The sequence below is a fragment of the Pinus tabuliformis genome, chromosome 6 (assembly GCF_031772625.1).
Source record: "Pinus tabuliformis cultivar Carrire ecotype Pingquan chromosome 6, CPIR1, whole genome shotgun sequence".
Classification (NCBI taxonomy): Eukaryota; Viridiplantae; Streptophyta; class Pinopsida; order Pinales; family Pinaceae; genus Pinus; species Pinus tabuliformis.
The window spans coordinates 226,848,427-226,867,714 of record NC_142292.1 but is presented as its reverse complement, the minus strand read 5'-3'; positions in this window follow the sequence as shown (position 1 = coordinate 226,867,714).

Below are 19,288 nucleotides of genomic sequence, written 5' to 3'. Positions count from 1 at the left end.
CTCCCTTTAATTGAGAAAGAAGTGAAAAGAATGTTTGAAGCAGGTATCATAGCACCCATTAGATTTTCTGAATGGGTATCCAATCTTGTTCCCACAAGAAAGAAAACAGGTGAGATTAGGCTTTGTGTAGATTTGAGAAACTTAAATCAAGTCTCCCTAAAGGACCACTATCCTTTGCCCAAAATGGACCACATCCTACAAAGAGTAGTGGGGTCATCTAGAATCTCTTTGCTAGATGGCTTTTCAGGTTTTAATCAGATACTGGTTCACCCAGATGATCAAGACAAGACAGCCTTTACAACACCGTGGGGAACATTTAAATATGTGAAAATGCCTTTCGGCCTAAAGAACGCAGGTGCCACCTTTCAAAGGGCCATGGACATTGCATTTGCCAAGGAAATCCATGATTTCTTGGTTGTCTATCTTGATGATCTTACCCCTTTCTCCAAATCTGATCAAGAGCACCTAAGACATTTGAGACAAGTGTTCCTAACATGTAGGAAATATGGCATTTCCTTGAACCCCAAGAAGTCTTTATTTGGCCTTGAAGAAGGCAAATTACTTGGACATATCATCTCAAAGGATGGTATTAGAATTGATCTGGAAAGGATCCAAGCCATTCTCCAAATCCCATATCCAAGAAACATAAAAGAGCTGCAAGCATTCCTAGGAAAGATCAATTTCCTAAGGAGATTTATCCCAAATGTATCCGAGCTGATAAGACTGTTGAGCAACATGTTAAAGAAGGATGCCAAGGTAAAATGGTCTCTTGAAAACAAACAAGCATTTGAGAGTATCAAAGTTGCCTTAACTCAAGCCCCGGTCCTCACAAGTCCTCAATTTGATAGGGACTTTATCATATTTTCATTTGCATCTGATAATACCATAGCTGCTGTCCTATTGCAAAAGGATGATCAAGGAAATGAAAAGCCAATCGCTTTTTTCAGCCGAGCCTTAAGAGATGCACCCCTAAAGTACCAAATCATGGGAAAGCAGGCCTACGCCCTTGTTAAAGAAATCAAAGAAATCAAAATTTACATTTTATATTCACATGTGATTGCCTATGTGCCAAATGCTATTGTGAAAGACATATTAACCCAAGAGGGGTTAGAAGGCAAAAGAGGCAAATGGATTGCTAACATTCTTAAGTATGACATTGAAATAAAACCAACCAAGCTAATAAAGGGACAAGGTTTAGCCAAAATGATGTCCGAAACAAACTTTCAAGCCTTAGACATCAAACAACTGGACAATGAACAGGAGCTGGTGACTCCACAGATCAGTGACACCTTTCTGCAATCCCCATGGTATGCTGATATATGCTTTGTATTGTTAAACCTGTTTGCTCCCCCAGGATTGTCCAGGACCAAGAAGAGATTTTTAAGAATGAAGGCTTTGAAATTTTGTGTCTTAGATGGTGCTTTATTTTGGAAGAATAATGAAGGCATATTGCTTAATTGTTTGACCATGAATGAAACTAATAATGTCATGAAAGAATTCCATGGAGGGGACTGTGGAGGACATCTATATTGGAAGTCCACTGCTGATAAAATTTTAAGGGCTGGTTTCTATTGGCCCTCTTTGTTTGCAGATGTAAAGAAGTTTGCTATCTCATGTCACAAATGCCAAATCTTTGAGGGCAAAAGAAAGTTGTTGCCCTTGCCTCTTAAACCCATCTCAACCGAAAAGCCTTTTCAATAATGGGGTCTTGACTTCATTGGAGAAATCCATCCCTCTTCCTCAGGCCAGCATAAGTGGATTCTAACTGCCACTGACTATTTCACCAAGTGGATTGAAGCCATTCCATGCATGCAGGCCAATGACACCACCATTATCCAATTCCTTGAGTGCAATATCCTGTCTAGATTTGGCTGCCCTAAGAAGATCATCACTGACAATGCCGCTGCTTTCAAATCCAAAAAGATGATCAATTTTTGCCATAAATTCCATATCACTTTAGGCCATTCCACAGCTTATTACCCTCAAGGTAATGGCTTAGCCGAGTCATCTAACAAGAGCCTGATTAGTATTATCAAGAAGATCTTAGAAGAAAACAAGAAGAACTGGCATAGAAAGCTCACAAATGCCCTATGGGCAGACATATTGTCAACCAAGAAATCCATTGGGATGAGCCCTTATGAGCTAGTATATGGCATGGAGGCCAGATTTCCTTCATCACTGGTCATTCCTATTATCAAGCTGCTGCAAGAGATTCAAGCTGAGCCAAATGATATACAAAGGAGGATAAACCAAACAATTCATTTGCAGCAGACAAGAGAGAAAGTCTATGACAGAGCTCGAATTATGCAAGAGAAGCTCAAAAGGATGTTTGATAAGAGGACTAAGGCTGAGAATTTCTGTGTTGGCAACAAAGTTCTAAGGTGGGACTCACGAAGAGAAGACAAGGGAAAACATGCAAAATTTGATTTCCTTTGGAGAGGGCCATTTGTTATTTCTATTGTTCAGGGAAATAACACATATTTCCTCAAATCTGTAGAGGGTAGCACTGCTGAAGAAGGCCCTGTAAATGGCTGTATGCTGAAGCATTATCATGATCCCTTTTGTTGAACATAACTCAGCTTTGTAAATATCTCTTTGTACATTGATATTTGTGTATATCAGCACTTTTGTTTTTATTTTGTATAAACAGTCCGATTGTTAGAGGAGCAGCAACAAAGTTTGTGAAGACACAGCCAATGCAAGTCCTCTATTTTTAAGCTCTGTCTCTGCAGTAATCTCAGCAAAATAGCAAGAGCAGCACTGTCATATCACAGTGATTTATGTTAAAGAGAAGCTGTTTGCAACTTGTAGTCTTCAAGTCAATAGTATCAAAAAGAAAGGAGGATTTTCAGTTTACTTCAGCACCCTTTCGAAGACAAGAAAAGAAGAGCTCCAGTTTTATTCCCTTTTTGTGTTTATTTCACAAGGCAGTGCTCAAGAAAAAGTGTATGCAATATCAAGCACGCAGAAGAAAGCAGGCGATGCTCTATTTTTCATAGTGTTTCAGTTAAGGAGGAGTGCTGCATTCAGAAGTTAAAGTTCTAGTCATTCAGCAGTTAGCACAGAAGAAATTTTCAATTAACAGCAACTACAGAGGATCAAGGCTTTCTGACCTGCTGTTCTTGGCTTGTCACAAGGAAAAGCCATCCCCAAGTGGAGCCACTATTAGCCTCCTGCTGCAGCAGGTTAATCATCTTTCATGATCGACATTTTTACATGCCAAATATGTCATACTTTGCTTGCTGCAATGCTCCATATTTGCTACAGATGGCCAGAGAAGTATCCATGAGAGTGTGCTAGTCTAAATGCCACTGCTGTGTATCATTTTTGATGAGTTGATCCATTTTGATGAGTTTTCAGCTAAGGGAGGTCCAAATAGCTTAATCTTGGTCTCCCTAGGTTTCAATTTCCTGTTGTAGAATATAGAGAATGAACATCTGTCCAAACAGCTTAATCTTGGCAGATTTGTAGATAGGTAGAGAAACAAGGGTGCTCAACAGCTTAATCTGAGCCCCTGGATGCAATAAGTGTAGTTGTAGATAGGAGGATAGCAAGAAGAAAAGAACAAAAAGTTGGGTATGCTAGTTCAAGTGCACCCAAACCAAAAAGAAGAGAAAATGCTAGGTGAATAGGCCGGGTAGGTAGCTTTGTGGTTGCAGAATCATGGCTTGTGATCCATTTCATATTGTCAAGTGTTATATCTATCATATCACAAGTTGAAGGTGATTTTTCAGTTGGAGGACTTCAAGAAATGCATGTCTAACTTCCCCCTTCTTCCTCTCCCCCAAATCACTCACTAACTTCCCCTAAAGAGGTCAAGATCTGCTTGATACCTCTTAGATTCATCATTCTCCATATTATCTGCCTTGGTGAAGATCTGCTTCACTAAAGGAATGTTCACACTTCTTCTATCAGTCATTTTCCCCCATTGATAGCCTAAGACATCATTCTTAGCGCTCTCTGATCATTTGTCATGTTAACTATTAACTTTACTATGTAGCTCCCTATCTATTTCCCCTTCCCCTACTAAAACTATGTTAATAACTCCCCTATATAATTATCCCCTCCCCATGGTTGAAAAATAACCATAAGTACACTTGGGAATTGCTAAGTTTACCTGAAACTGAGCAAGAGCCCTCACTTCCCCCCTCAAACCATCTTCCAAATGCATTAGGACCCCTTCCTATGCATAAAATCCCTCCTTTCATCTATGCAAACCCTCCATTATCCATGTTTTAACCTTTTTTCAAGGCTCAAAACCCTCTCACCATGCTTCGGACCCCTTCCGATGCATTAACAACCTTCCTTTGATTTCATTTTACCTTTCTTCAAAGGAAAAAAACCCTTCCGATGCTTTATAGCCCCCTTCTATACATATAAACCCTCCTCCGATGGATTCCCCCCCGACACGATATCGCTGTCGGAGGTAATAACAGTGCTGACCCATATATATATGCCGCCATTCCTTTTTGCCCCGATGCGATATTACTATCAGAGGCTTCCTCCATCATATTTTCCCATATATCCCGCATATACTCTTTTTTATCGCAACTCCCCTTTTTTGTTTTATCATTTAAACTCAAGTTTTTTATAAAACTTAAGTTATAACGTAAAAACCCGCATTTTTCAACAAAATTGCATCGCAACCGTCCATCGCCCCTGCTCAGATAAATGGCCCAGATCTTGTCGGTGATCTCCCATTTCGGTGATCGCAATTGTATAAAGTCCTGCCCCATGTCCCCGCCGATAGTGAAATGCCGATTTAATCGCGGCCGCCCATTCGGGCCCTCAGATCAATGGTCTTTATTAAGTCGCGGCCCCAAATATAGCATTGCTTATTCTGGAGCCGAAGTATTAATAAAATGCTGCATATAAAATTATCGAGTCCGAAAGGAGGCCTTTGTACAGCGAAATGGGAAAGCTCCGATATTCTGGAGCGAAAAGTTATAAAGGGTAGTTTTAAGGGATTTCGGGTCCGCATATTGATTTTGTTAAAATCTGCCGATATGAAATCGCTGACGGACCGGACCTGATCTCCATAAAGAAAGGGCATATAAGCATTTCGGGTCCACGGCATTTCGGAGGTTTTATGTATTGGGACCAATGGTCCACCTCGATGCGATTTAGTGCCAGCCGTCGGATCGGGCCCCCAGATCAATGGCCCTGATTTAATCGCAGCACTCCCCATGTATCGCTCCAACTGGCGGAGCCGAAATAACAATAAAGCATGGTATATTAGCATTTCGGGTCCGCAAACCAAGTTCTTGTAAATCCGCCGATATGACATCGCCGATGGGCCGGACGCGATCCCAAATAAAAGGAAGGGCCTATAGCATATCGGGTCCGCCCAGTTTCGGCGACTATTTATGTGCCACCCCCTAGTCCTCCCCGATGCGATTTAGCGCTAGCCGTTGGATCTGCCTTCGCGCGATCCAACGGCCAAGATTTAATCTCCGCTACAGTGCCGCTCCCGCCTATGTTTTTCACGAATTTTACATAGAAATTGGTCTTTTTCTGTGTAAAAGAAAAGGTGGCATTTGTTCATATTTTCACATATATGCCCGCGCCCAGCTCCCGATAAGGGAATTCATGCATCCCTAAGATTTCTGAGATCTCTCCAAGGCCCAGTTTTGCTTCAGATAACCAGTTTCGGCCTCGGTACAGTCAGCAGCATACAAATCCTCCTTTCTGCGGAATTTTTTGCAAGGTTTAATGCTATTTTTGATCGGCCAAGCACCGATTGCACCCAAAGGCCACAGAGGACATTAGTAGTAGTTAATTTTGCATTAAAAGGCAAAAAAGGGGCGATGGGACAGTTTAAAGAGTATCATCGGTGAGAAAAGGCCCAGATTCAGTGCCAAAGTGTATCAGGATGCGGCAAAGAGTATCAGTCCAGTTTTTCAAAGCAGATGAAAGCAAAGCAAGCCCAACAAAGTCAACAAAGCATCATTCAGCCATTAAGGCTCACCAACACTTCTTTTGTTGCTTTAAAGCCACCTAAAGGCATAGATGAAGGCTTTCAAGGTAGAGCTATTTCAGAGACATTGTTCCCAGTCATATTTTTGGAGCAGCGCTGCTTCCTTAATTGCGCAGTTATCACACAGAGGATAGCGCATGGCTCAAGGCACTCTTTCAGTCCATTTCTAAAGCTGCAGGACCCTCTGCAGCCCTAAAGAGCCATTTTGATGAGGCTACTCCCTCATGTGCAGCTGTTTTAGATATTTTATTGCATTTATTTCTAGCACAACTTAGCATTAGAAGTAGTTATTGCATAGATCTCTTTTGGCTCTGTTTTGATAGATATTTTGAGATATTTTCTCCCTTGACACCTATTCAAGGGATTTTTGTAAACATTTTCTATTTAAACAACCCTCTGTATTTATGTAAAGGGTTGGTTGGTCGATAACTTCCTCTCTAGACTTGCATTGTATTTTCTGAGAATCTCTATAATCAAAGATGGCTGGAATGTTTGGGAGATGAACTGACTGTTGTGTTTTAATGTTTGAAGAGTGACTATGGAATCCTAACGCTTCTACATAGCCCAATAAGTGTTTCTTATCTCTGTTTACAGTTTATATGTGTTTATGCCATCATTGTTTCACTATCTAAATAGCAGAAAGAAAGAATAGTTCAGAGCTCACTTAGTTGTATTCTGTTCTCAATTTCTATGATTTATCTATGTTTTCCTCTAAATTAGTCCTAAATATGAATACTGATTTGCTCATATTTACACTAGTTCCCTCATATACGAATGTTGTTTAGGAATCCTTGATTGCTCCTATATAAATGTTCATTCACCTTTCCTCTGTTAGCATAATGAGAGCTACTTAGTTACCTTTCATTCACTAACCTTCATTCCATCTTTATTCTAGCTCGATATTGTTTTATGTGTAGCTATCCTGCTCTGTATTCCTCTTGTGACCAAGAAAACGCAACAGCAAGCCTAATCCCCGACTCCATGCCCAATGGTTTGAACTTCTCACACTATGCATCCCAACTCTGTTTGAAAGAATCCCCCATCCCACCAAACATAAACAGAACCCCCTTGAACTCATTAGCTAGCCTAATATCATCTTCAACAAAGCTAAATTATAAAGAGAGAGCCCTCTCTGATTGCAGGTAGGCTAGGACCTGCAGTCCAAAGATTGGTTTGTGATTACCTCGGCCGTATCCTTTAAGGAGCTTTAAGGACAACCTGAGTGATAACAGATTCGAGCACCGATGGCCTCACGTAGCAGAAAACGAACAATTTTCTTCTGCTGACCTTCTTTAAATAGCCGCATGAATCCTGAACAATTCATCAGCATGTTCCAAAAAAGTAAATATCACAAATGCATTGCGATCCACACCAATTACGGTACTATCTTCCACACATTCTACTCGAGGTTCTTCCGCCTACGATTGTTCCAACATTATTTTCAAACCTAGATCTATAAAAAGGTTGCATTGAGCTCATCAGGCACTATAAACCCTTGGCATCAAAGAATTCCTTTGAAGCTAATATCTAGCTCTAATACCAGTTGTTAGTAAATTTACTGCAAAACATAAATAATTACGGAGAATTACTAAGAGGAATAAATATAAAAATAAACAGCAACAACCATAAACACATAAACGCACATGTTTATCCGGGAAAACCCCAAATCTGGGGAAAAACCCAACCATAATGAAATTTCATTATCCTTGGCCAAAACTCTAGCCAATCCGGCCAAGTGAGCCTTCACCACTCACCTCCAGGCCTTGCATTGCAATGAAGTCATTCCAGCCTCTTATAAGCTCCATTACATATAATACCATGGGAAGAATACTATGGGTGCACAATACCATGTGCCCCAAAACCATCACTGTTTAACCTGGTCAACTTTGACTCTATCCTGAGTCAAGTTTATCTAAGAAAAAGGCCAAGAGAAGATTAGTCACTAAGGACTGATACTTCTATGAAAGAATTCAAACTGAAATTTAGAAAAAGAGCTAGGAAGCACATGGACATAGACAAGGAATCACTGCAGCAAATAGTCATTAATCTCAGTGATATTCCTGATTCATCCCCAACTGGAGGTCAATATCTTCCTGCCACTCCAATCTTAGAAAGGCAACAGTCTCTTCAAGTTTCCACATCTACCAATGTAACTGGAGAAAAGGAGGAGACCATCTTTGACACTTTCAGGGAGATTAAAATCAGGAATGAGATATTGAAAAAGAGAACTTATGCTCAATTTTGGAAACAGAGTGCAACTTCTCAAGGTAGAATTCTCTGAACCTTTCGTTTAGAAAAAGGAAAAATGCATATGTCATTCTTGGAAGCACAGACGGCAGAATGTAAAACTCCTGCTGATTACAAACAAACCTATTTTAAGTTTGATGTCAATAACGTTCATCCTATTGACCATCTAGAAATGTACAAGAAAATAGGTGAAACGATTTCCTCCACTCTAACTAGTACTTCCATGAGTTTTTTTAAAATGTAGGTGGCCTTGTCAAATGCTCAATCTCATCTAAAAATGGAAAATATTTCATCTCAATTAAAGGACAACAGAATTAAGTCTTTGGAAGACTTAGTAGTGAAAATTGGGTATGATCCCTTAGATGTAAAAGCATCAGAAGAAATAATTAAGAAAAAGGAGATGGATATAGCAGCTTTGAAGAAGCAACTCAAAACTCCCACTACACATGATCCATTGACCAAAGAGATAGAGTAAATAGAGAGTGAGAAGGCTGAAATGATGAAGTTAATAATAGATCAATCTCTCCAAACTAAACAAATGGAAGAAGAGATGGAGAAAATGATACAAGAGAAAGAAAATATAGCACAAACAGCCAACACCACTATGGAGGCTATTCCTCTTACAACAATTCCTATAGCCACTCTAGCAATTGCTGCTACAGGGACAGGAAGTAGTACAGAACAGCTAGCTAGGTCCATGGAAGGCATGAATCTTCAGAGTGAGGAAATCAAGTGACTAGAAACCAAAGTAAGTGTTCTGTGGGACCAAATCAAAAGAGATGAAAGTGACTACTCCGTAGAGATACAAAGGACATAGACCTTAATTCAAAGGTTACAAAAATCTGAAAAGGAATCATCCATTGGTAACTCTCTAGGAAGGGTGAAAGAGATCATTTGGCACAACATCATCAATGGCATGAATGAAATTTGTCCCAGAATACGAATTATCTTTGAACAGAAGGAGTTAGTTGAAAAATCTAAAGAATCTATTTTAGATACTAATATAGAGTTGGGAGACATGCCAGCAACATCCAACAAGATAATCAAATTTCTCAATTCAAGGAACATGTATGAGCTAGAAGAGTTGGGAGTAGTAGACAGAACATAAACTATTCTTCAGGTGAAAAAGGTGTTAACTAAGAAGAACCTGAATGTACAGCTAGAAGAAAAATGTCAAAGTTTGGAGCTAACAGTGAATAGGTTTTTTAACAGAATTGAACCTTTAACACAAAATGATCTCCCTTCTCTGTTTGTTATCAATGACAAAATCATGGACAGAGAAGATTATGTCAAGAGGCTCCAAGGCATAGCCCTGGATGTTGTGAGTCTCTCTAATATTAAAGGTAGCATAACAGGAAAAGCATTGTTGGAAGCTATCAACAATCCAATTTATATCAAGCATGAGCTAAAACATGTTTTTATGGTCAAACCCACTTTTGTTAAATACACTGAAGGTGATGAAATATACACAAGGTTAATTAAGACAAAGATTCCAGGTGAAGAAGTGTGGAGTGACCTATGTGATTATCAAGAGGAGAAAGACAAGGATGATTGAAGTGACAACGTATCTGAGTCAGTACTAGCCATGTCAGCAGATCCACTACAACGAAATTAATTTCTCAGCAACAACATCCCTAAAAAGGAGGACCAGATGCCCCAATTTTCTCATCATGGCCACTTCGTAGTTACACTAGTCAACTTTTCTTTTATTGTAATTAATAACAAATTGCCAAGTGTATAAGGTAATCGTTGTAAGTTTTTGTTAAATACTTCATGAAGTATTAGGGGTTGGACCTAAGTGTTATAGACATTTTTGTGCCTTACAGCATAGAGCATGAAATGTCAATAATCTAAGGGATCCAAAGTCCCTAAACAAGTTGTTCTTACCCTTAGAGGAACAAGGTCAGCAAACCACAGCACTACAAATCAGTTCTCCACTGAAAAACACTCAAAAACAGGTCAGTTTTGGATCATTGCAGCTGCTCCACTAGGCATTTGCGCTGCATAGCAGGTACAACAAAGGCTACCTGCGTTGCATAGCAAGTAGAACAAAGGCTACCTGCGTTGGGCGTACTTGGACATGTGGAGGAATCTTTTTCTCAAAGTGCCAGTGCCCAGGAAGCTTCTAAAAAGACACTTGATGATAAGATTCGCCTAATGATGAGTTAAGAGCTTCTAAAACTCCAAGTGGAAGACAGAAACTCCGAGTGAAGAACTGAAGAACAACTGGAGTTGAAGAGGACAACAAGTCACACATCAAGCTGACTTATCTTCACTCCAAAACTCTATATAAGGATCTCATCCCATGGGATCTGGAAGGCCAGAATTTTGTGCAAAGAATTGCTGTTGGTTTACAGTTGTGAGCATTGGGTGATTGCTTGAGGGAGGTGAAGAAGAGATTTCTCTCCGTCGGGAAGGTGATGCTGGATTGGACCTCTCATGGTTGTATCGCCGCCTGAACCTTACTTCCATATATTAATAAAGCATTTGAGGTTCTTCTATTCGCATGTGTTTCAATGGTGTATTGTCTTACTTGCGTCTTTGATTTATGCTAATCCTTGAATCGATTATGAATGCATGCCTCTTGTAGTTTCCTTTTCTTGTCTTATTCGCAGGATCTCGTGTAGCTGGGCCCGTGAAAAGACTTGGATCTGGGAGCAAGCGGAAAACGAAGGAGATTGGATCGACCATTTGCGCAAGACATCGGTAAGTGGATCTCTTGCATGTCATAAAGAAGAAACTTTAGATAGCTTTGCTTTCAGCTGTTGCTAAGGAACTGTCACCCTTAGAGTGGGTTAGGGTCATTCTGAGTTGGATACTTTCCCCCACAACAGACTGGCGACTCCGCTGGGGACCGTGTCTTGTTGGTAGCTTGTGTTTCTTGCTATTCATTTCTTGAACAAAGAGAGTACCGAATCGAACTGCATTCGAGTCTTTCGAATGCAAAGTAGAGGGCAGCTACTCTAGCCCAGTGCTGGGCCTATTTATGATTTGAAGAGCAGATCCACAAGGACTCTTTTTAGCTCTTTGTGATAGTGTTCATCTTCCTTTAATCATCCTCTAGTGTATACTTGACTGACAGCCTCTGATTTGGCCAAAAACCGCTCATTTTTTAGCAAACTGTGACTCGGAATCTGAGAGAGACGTGACTTGTCTCATCAGTGCAGCTGCCACAAAGGCTACCTACACTGCAACGCAGGTCCCGAAGGGGCTACCTGCGCTGCATCTCAGATTGACAGTGCAGCACCTCCGCTGATCCAGTTTTGCCTTGTGCAACTGGGATTCCCCACTGTCTGTTGCCCAGTTTTCAGTATTGTTTTTGCAGCCTGTTGTCAACCTATATACCCAGCTGAAACCACTTCTCTTTGCCTTCATTCTGCCTCAGTTGTATGAAGAAACCGTGATTGTTCTTATTGTATTTCTTGCTGTCATTCACAGTTTCCCATAGCGAAAGTGAACTAGTCTTGCTATGACCTCTTGAATCTAGACCTGTGAGAAAGTGTCGTTGTGATTCTAAGAGTTAGTTTATTGCTGTTCATAGCTGCTTGAGCATTTTCTTTCGTTATATGGTTCGAATTTCAGTATTTCTTGTGTTGAAACGAGTGAATCTTAAGGTGTTCTTTTGATTGTTGGACAAAAACTTGTTTTCTTTCACTTGAAATTGAATTCGAAATTATACAACAGCTTTCTTTTTGTAATACATCAACATTAAGGAAGAAGAAAAGAAATACTTGCATTGTGCATGTGCATTTTGACAGTTTGCATGTCGATTTAGGAAAAGTGCATCAGTGTGTGCTCTATGATCTGTTTGAAAAGATGATGTCTTTCTTTTCCTTCAGTAGTTAAGATTTTCATAAGTTGAAAGAATCAAAAAAGCTTGCTTATCATTCTTAGACTGCATTTAGGAGTTGTATCATACATCACGTGGTGATCCATAAAGGCAAACTGCTAAGCAAGATCAACCTAACAAGAACTGAATTTATCTAACAACGCTTTGAAACATAATGAAACACAGTAGAGGTCTAGGTAGAGACGTGAACTGGCATCGTTAAACATAGTGACTGTCGATCTCTACGAAGGTGGGTGATTCCTCCTGAGAGACGATAGCACTAATACGGACTTGTGCCCCCACGTACCATCGCGTATATTGGGGGACCCCTATAGGAACAAAGCCTTTATCCATAGGAAGCCGTGTCGGCCGCCCTACTGATCGCGATGCAGTGAACACAGCATTCACGAAGATTGACCACTCGTACCGTAAAACGTATTCTGTGGTTTCGCGAAAGGTTTGGCACACCCTCTGCCTAGAACTCCAGAGTAGTTTCTTTTGGCCTTTTTCAAACTCTATAACTGAAAAAGTCCATCCGAGCATTTGTCACTTCGGGCTCGTTAATACATCGAAGGAGACTAGAGTCATCTTTAGCTTTTTCTTGACTCTTAAAAAGTGAAAAAGCAAGTTGTGTCTAAAGCGTCGTCATAATGAAATTCATTTTAAACGGAACATAATCACCTCCTATTCCTGCGTTGATATTGGAAGCTAGTCTTTTGGCATCGTAAGTTCTTGTAGAATCGCTAAAATCTTTTGGATAGACTCAAAATGTCTGAACAACCGTCAACATCTAGGACTGTGTCGTCCAACACAGCAACAGCAGAGCCTCCTGCTGCCACTCCAACGATGTTTGCTGGTATACCATCTGTCCCGGCAAATTGCCAACAACAAGCCGGAGTCCCATCAGGGACAACAATATGGTTAGTTCCTATTTCTTCATCCAGATTATCATCTGGTACTTCTTATGTTGAAACTCAACAAATTGATCCAATGTGTCTTCAAAGGCCAATTTACCCTTTAAGTACTGGATTTCCACCATGTGGAGGGCAGTATGCTCTTTCATTGTTCCCTCCCGGAGAACAACCATGTGGGAGTTTACAACAAAGTTCAGGTCAAACTGTAATCACATCTAGCGGTTGGGTACCAATACTGCCTCAACAATCAGGAGTTGCATATTCAATGCAACCAGTACACCCTGTGTCCAATATTCCCACCACACCTGCTACGGCGAATGCGTCGCAAGTACAAGCACTACCTGTTGTAATACAACAACCTCTTGTCTCAGCGGCTCAATCACAATCTCAGGGTAGTGCCTCCTTATCTGGAGCGACTCAGGCTCGAACAAGTACTGTGACTCCTCATCTTGGTCAATCATCCAGTATTGGTCAACAACAAATGGTCCAACAACCAGAGCTGGTTCAATCTCAACAACCGCCATTCCAGCAATCATATCAAGGACCTGAGCAACAAGTCTTTGTAAGTAATGGGCAACCATGCTATAATGGTTATGCCCATCAACTTTGTCAAAGTTGTCAGCACTATGCTGGTCTGCAAAGACCCATTGCTCAGGCGATACCATCTTATCCTGGATATGCTTCGCCTAACCTGAACTAATAGTTGCCCTTTGTAGCAACTCTAGAATTGCCAGATCTAAACCGGCTGACGAATGATCCAATTGCTTATGCCCCTTGGTGGCCAGCGATTCCGCATAAACTTCCATCGGACATTCCTAAATTCAATGGAAATCCAGGTGAAGACCCGTCGAATCACGTCATGACTTTTCATCTGTGGTGTTCATCGAACACTCTAAACGACGATTCGATAAGACTTCGCCTCTTCCAGAGGACATTGACAGGTCCAGCAGCTAAATGGTACATTGAATTGCCAAGAGCCTCTTTCGACAATTTCAGCTCCTTAGCCACGACTTTCTTAACCCATTTTCAATTACCGATAAGGTATGAAACGGGAACAGAACTCCTTACCAACTTCAAACAGACAACGGACACTCACATATCTGATCATATACATGAGTGGCGACGTCGTCGTAGGATGGTGAAAACTTACGTTCCCGATCAGCTGTTAGCTGAATGGTTTATAAGGTCGTTTCTTCCGGCTATAACGGAAGATGTGGCCAAGGGGGGAGTCGTAACAGAGGAGCAGGTCATTGCTCGTGCTCAATATTTAGACTTAGTATATACTCAGTCTGGCATGCTCTACGACAAAATACCTGACGCCCCTAGACCTGAATTTTCAATTCCTCCCCCTCCTAAATCGAATACTGACTCTCACGCCAGTAATGGCGTGACTGGCAAACGCAAAATTTCTAGTCAAAATGCAAATGAGGAACTTCTTGCCTCAGAAGTAAATGCCATGTCGACCGACAAGGGCAAACAACTGAAGCAACCAGGGGGCAAGAAGAAAAAGAAAAGGAAAGGGAAACCCCCGACAGGGTGTCATATATGCGATGAGGATCATTGGACGAAAGATTGTCCACATATAGCTGAAGTTAAGAAGCTCTTTAAGAGTTCGAAAACCCCAGCAATATTGACTGATCCGTTTCCTAACCCAATTCAAAATCTGGTTGCTAATCGAAATGCTTCCCGATCCCAAGTGCTTATGTTGTCTACCTCAAAGCAGCAGAATAATGCTTTGACAAGGAATAAAGATTACAGGAATCCAAAGCAGTTGAACAACAAGGCAAATAAACAACCTAGTAGTTCAACAACAACTTTGACCAAAGTCGTGCCACCCATCATTCCTGAACCAATGATAAAGTCGCCAAAGGGAGTAGTACACAAATCTACATTTAATCCTCGTGAAAAAATAACACAGGATTATAATATAATAGAGGACCTGGCCCAATCGTCGTCCGCTATGTCGACACTTGAGGTAGCGCAAAATTGCACCTCCCAAGAGCAAGCTTTATTATCAGCCATCGGTGGGATTGGCCCAATGGATTCCAATCTTGTGACCTTTGATCATAAAGGATATGACCCTCAGTTACCAGCTCAACAAGCTTTCCTTATTCAAGTGAAAGCCCTCAACAAAACTGTTCATCGAACAATTATTGATGAGGGGGCATCTACATGTCTTATGTCGATGAGTTGCTGGAAAAATTTAGGCTCACCACCCTTGTCGAAATCGTCAACGACCTTAAAAGCATTTGATGGACGATCATACACTCCATACGGGATTTTAAGTAACTTGCAAGTTGAACTGGGGGGCAAAGCAGTAGAAGTAGATGTTGAAGTAATCGATGGAAACCTCGATTACAACATCCTACTGGGAAGGCCTTGGATATATGCCATGGCTGCAGTTGTGTCGACCTACTTCAGGAGGATTGTATTTCCTTTTCAAGGAAAAATTACAATCGTCGACCAACAAACATTTCTCCCCAACAGTTCTCAAGTTACGGGAAGCAGCACAATGATCCATGAAAGTAATCAGTCGCTCCAAAATATTGGAGTAGGTTTCCTAAAAGACCCTGCCTTAATGGGTACTTTTTCCCTACCGCCGGCGGGTAATCTGGCAGAAGTAGCCACAGTGGAAACCTACAATATGAAATCTTCTATATCCAACGGATTCGAAAGATTCCTAAATATTTTGTCAGCATGGATCATCGCCCTAATGGAAATACTGTAAATACAGTGGGCCCCGAGGACGGTTCTTATCTCGTGTCAACCTCGTTAAAAAATGAAACAAGGAGTCATGAGGATAGTTCTTGTACTATGTCAACCTCATTAAAAAATGAAACAAATCCCCTTTTCAAAATTCAAAGGTAAACCTTCATTCCAACCACCAAGTTGAATGCAATGAAGCTTGGGGGGCACCCTCCTTTGACATGCGTTATTATGATGCTGGGGGCATGCAAAATAAACGAGCAGTTTTGGCAAGGTTCATGCTCGTTAAAAAATAAACGCAAGATCCGAGCAGTTTTAATGCGGAAATTCATGCTCGTTAAAAAATAAACATAAGCATGTGAGCAAGCTTTCCCCAGAGTTCAAGCTCATCCAGAAAAAATGAACCGGTAAATAACCATTTGAGACCATAAATTCATCAGCCATAAAAGCCTTGGTCGTGTTTGTGCACCGTCACCTCCACTTTTCCTTTGGCCGATCATTCACATCCACTTGATTGTTTACCTATTTTGAGGAACAGCTGCGAAGAGTGATCCCATTTAGCCATCCTTGTAATACTGCCGTGATTGGAAAATTCCAACCTGTACCTGGAATCTGCTGCTATCCCTGTTTATCACTCGTTCCTCAAAATACGAGTCTTCTTTGAGCTCTTTTCACTGACTCGTAAAAAATGAAAAGTTTGCCGAGTTTTGGCCTTCCAGCTCGTTAAAACGACTGGAAGAGTTGTCCCTCCTCTAGATTTTAATCTTTTTGGACCTGAGGGATTATTGCACAAAAAGATCGAGCGCTTGTCTGGTTCGGCTCGATAAAGATATCGAACATTCATCCCTTCTGTATTGTTTTATACTTTTTCGGGCTTAAGGGATTAGATGACGAAAAAGGACCCCTAGAGTCTACTTTATGTACCCTTTTCAGACTCTCTAAAAATGAAAAGGACCGAGTTGTCTTTGTCGCTGGGCTCGTTAAAAATGTTAGATAGCGACAAACTTGTCTTTAGACAAGAACGAGTTTCCCTATCGCTAGGCTCGTTAAAACATAGCGATGGGCTTGCCCGAAGGGCAGGTTATAGATCAAGCATATGTTATCCTCCTCAAGCTTGACAAAAATAAAGAGGTACTGGTCAGAAATGACTGGGGAAAAATTGGGAAGAACCTCAAAGCTTAATGGTAGCAAGTCGCTCTTGAACATGACACTTTTGGCCTCCGTAAATATCGGGTTGGGTTATTATCATTCACCGGTCCCTTCACCATGGTCTCGCCATACCATCCATACATGGGGTAATGCTACCGATCCATCACATCAGTGTCGTTATATGTTCAAGAGATGTCATTCAGAAAGTGTCAACCGGGTCCCATCCACTACCATACATCATCTTTCATCCTTCCATGACCGCCACCCTGAATCATATTTCACAGATCGTTTTCACCATCATCACTAGCTCCGTTCCGTGTCACTAATGTGGGATTCATTAAGGCCCTCCTTTGACGGATCACTTCTTGTCGACATCAGCTCATTATCCAAGAAGTTGATCTAGGAACACCCCCTCAGTACTTTGAAGCTTGCATGCCTCAATGGCAAGTTTCTCACTTCCGGCGATAGGTATACATTAATGACCTTCGACCGGGAGACTTTGCGTAGTGTTCGACGTCAGATCTTATATTCACACCACGTGAATTGTGCTACAGTACCTTGAGGGTCATCATCATTATCGGTGATTCCTCTCGCGCTTGTTAACAGTTTACATTATTGATTGGTAATCAAGCGATGTCTTTCCATGTTCGACTTCAAGAAATTCTCACATGGATCGACTTGTACTAGAGTGAAGATCGAACAAGTTTGAAGACCCCGGATCTAGTTTCATCCATCCGGGCTGCGATATATATTCAGGAGATAAAAACATAGACATGTGCAGCAGATGAGCATCCTACTAAAAGGATGATAATTAAAAGCAGAGAATTATCCGTCTCTTATCAGACGATCGTCTGTTTATGTACGACAAATGTATTTATAAAGCTGATCATGGGAAATGCCCGCATTAGCTAGATCATGAAAAGAAAGTATGAAAAGATAATGTATTGTATTGTATTTTGTTACAGGTCACCTCCTGGCGATTGAATGAACTTCGGATCCTCCTAATAAATCATTTCACCCGATAAACGACCTCATACTTTAGGGGGCAACTGTTATAGACATTTTTGTGCCTTACAGCATAGAGCATGAAATGTCAATAATCTAAGGGATCCAAAGTCCCTAAACAAGTTGTTCTTACCCTTAGAGGAACAAGGTCAGCAAACCACAGCACTGCAAATCAGTTCTCCACTGAAAAACACTCAAAAACAGGTCAGTTTTGGGTCATTGCAGCTGCTCCACTAGGCATCTGCGCTGCATAGCAGGTACAACAAAGGCTACCTGCGTTGCATAGCAAGTAGAACAAAGGCTACCTGCGTTGGGCGTACTTGGACATGTGGAGGAATCTTTTTCTCAAAGTGCCATTGCCCAGGAAGCTTCTAAAAAGACACTTGATGATAAGATTCGCCTAATGATGAGTTAAGAGCTTCTAAAACTCCAAGTGGAAGACAGAAACTCCGAGTGAAGAACTGAAGAACAACTGGAGTTGAAGAGGACAACAAGTCACACATCAAGCTGACTTATCTTCACTCCAAAACTCTATATAAGGATCTCATCCCATGGGATCTGGAAGGCCGGAATTTTGTGCAAAGAATTGCTGTTGGTTTACAGTTGTGAGCATTCGGTGATTGCTAGAGGGAGGTGAAGAAGAGATTTCTCTCTGTCGGGAAGGTGATGCTGGATTGAACCTCTCATGGTTGTATCGCTGCCTGAACCTTACTTCCATATATTAATAAAGCATTTGAGGTTCTTCTATTCGCATGTGTTTCAATGGTGTATTGTCTTACTTGCGTCTTTGATTTATGCTAATCCTTGAATCGATTATGAATGCATGCCTCTTGTAGTTTCCTTTTCTTGTCTTATTCGCAGGATCTCGTGTAGCTGGGCCCGTGAAAAGACTTGGATCTAGGAGCAAGCGGCAAACGAAGGAGATTGGATCGACCATTTGTGCAAGACATCGGTAAGTGGATCTCTTCCTTCTATCTCTTGCATGTCATAAAGAAGAAACTTTAGATAGCTTTGCTTTCAGCTGTTGCTAAGGAACTGTCACCCTTAGAGTGGGTTAGGGTCATTCCGAGTTGGATACTTTCCCCCACAACACTAAGTCATTTGAACTATCTTTTTTCTTTGGAGAATTGTAATTTTGAGCTGAAGCATCAATAAAAGGACCGTTTGTGAGATACGTGAACTGTGTTAACCTGGTGATGTCCTCCTTTCTATGATTGAATGTATTACTATTTATTCATTGTGCATCATTAAGTATTATTGTAAAGCAGAAATTCTAGATTAAGATATGTTGTTGGAGCACCTTATTTCTATCTGTGTTTACAATCTAAATGTTTTCCTCTGATGTATGATTAAGAAATACTTAATTGCTTTTTAATCATTACTGATATCATTATTCTATCATCTCATTTTTCATTTTGATTTTAGATCCAGTAAATATAGTTAGCTTGCCTTTCAAATGCT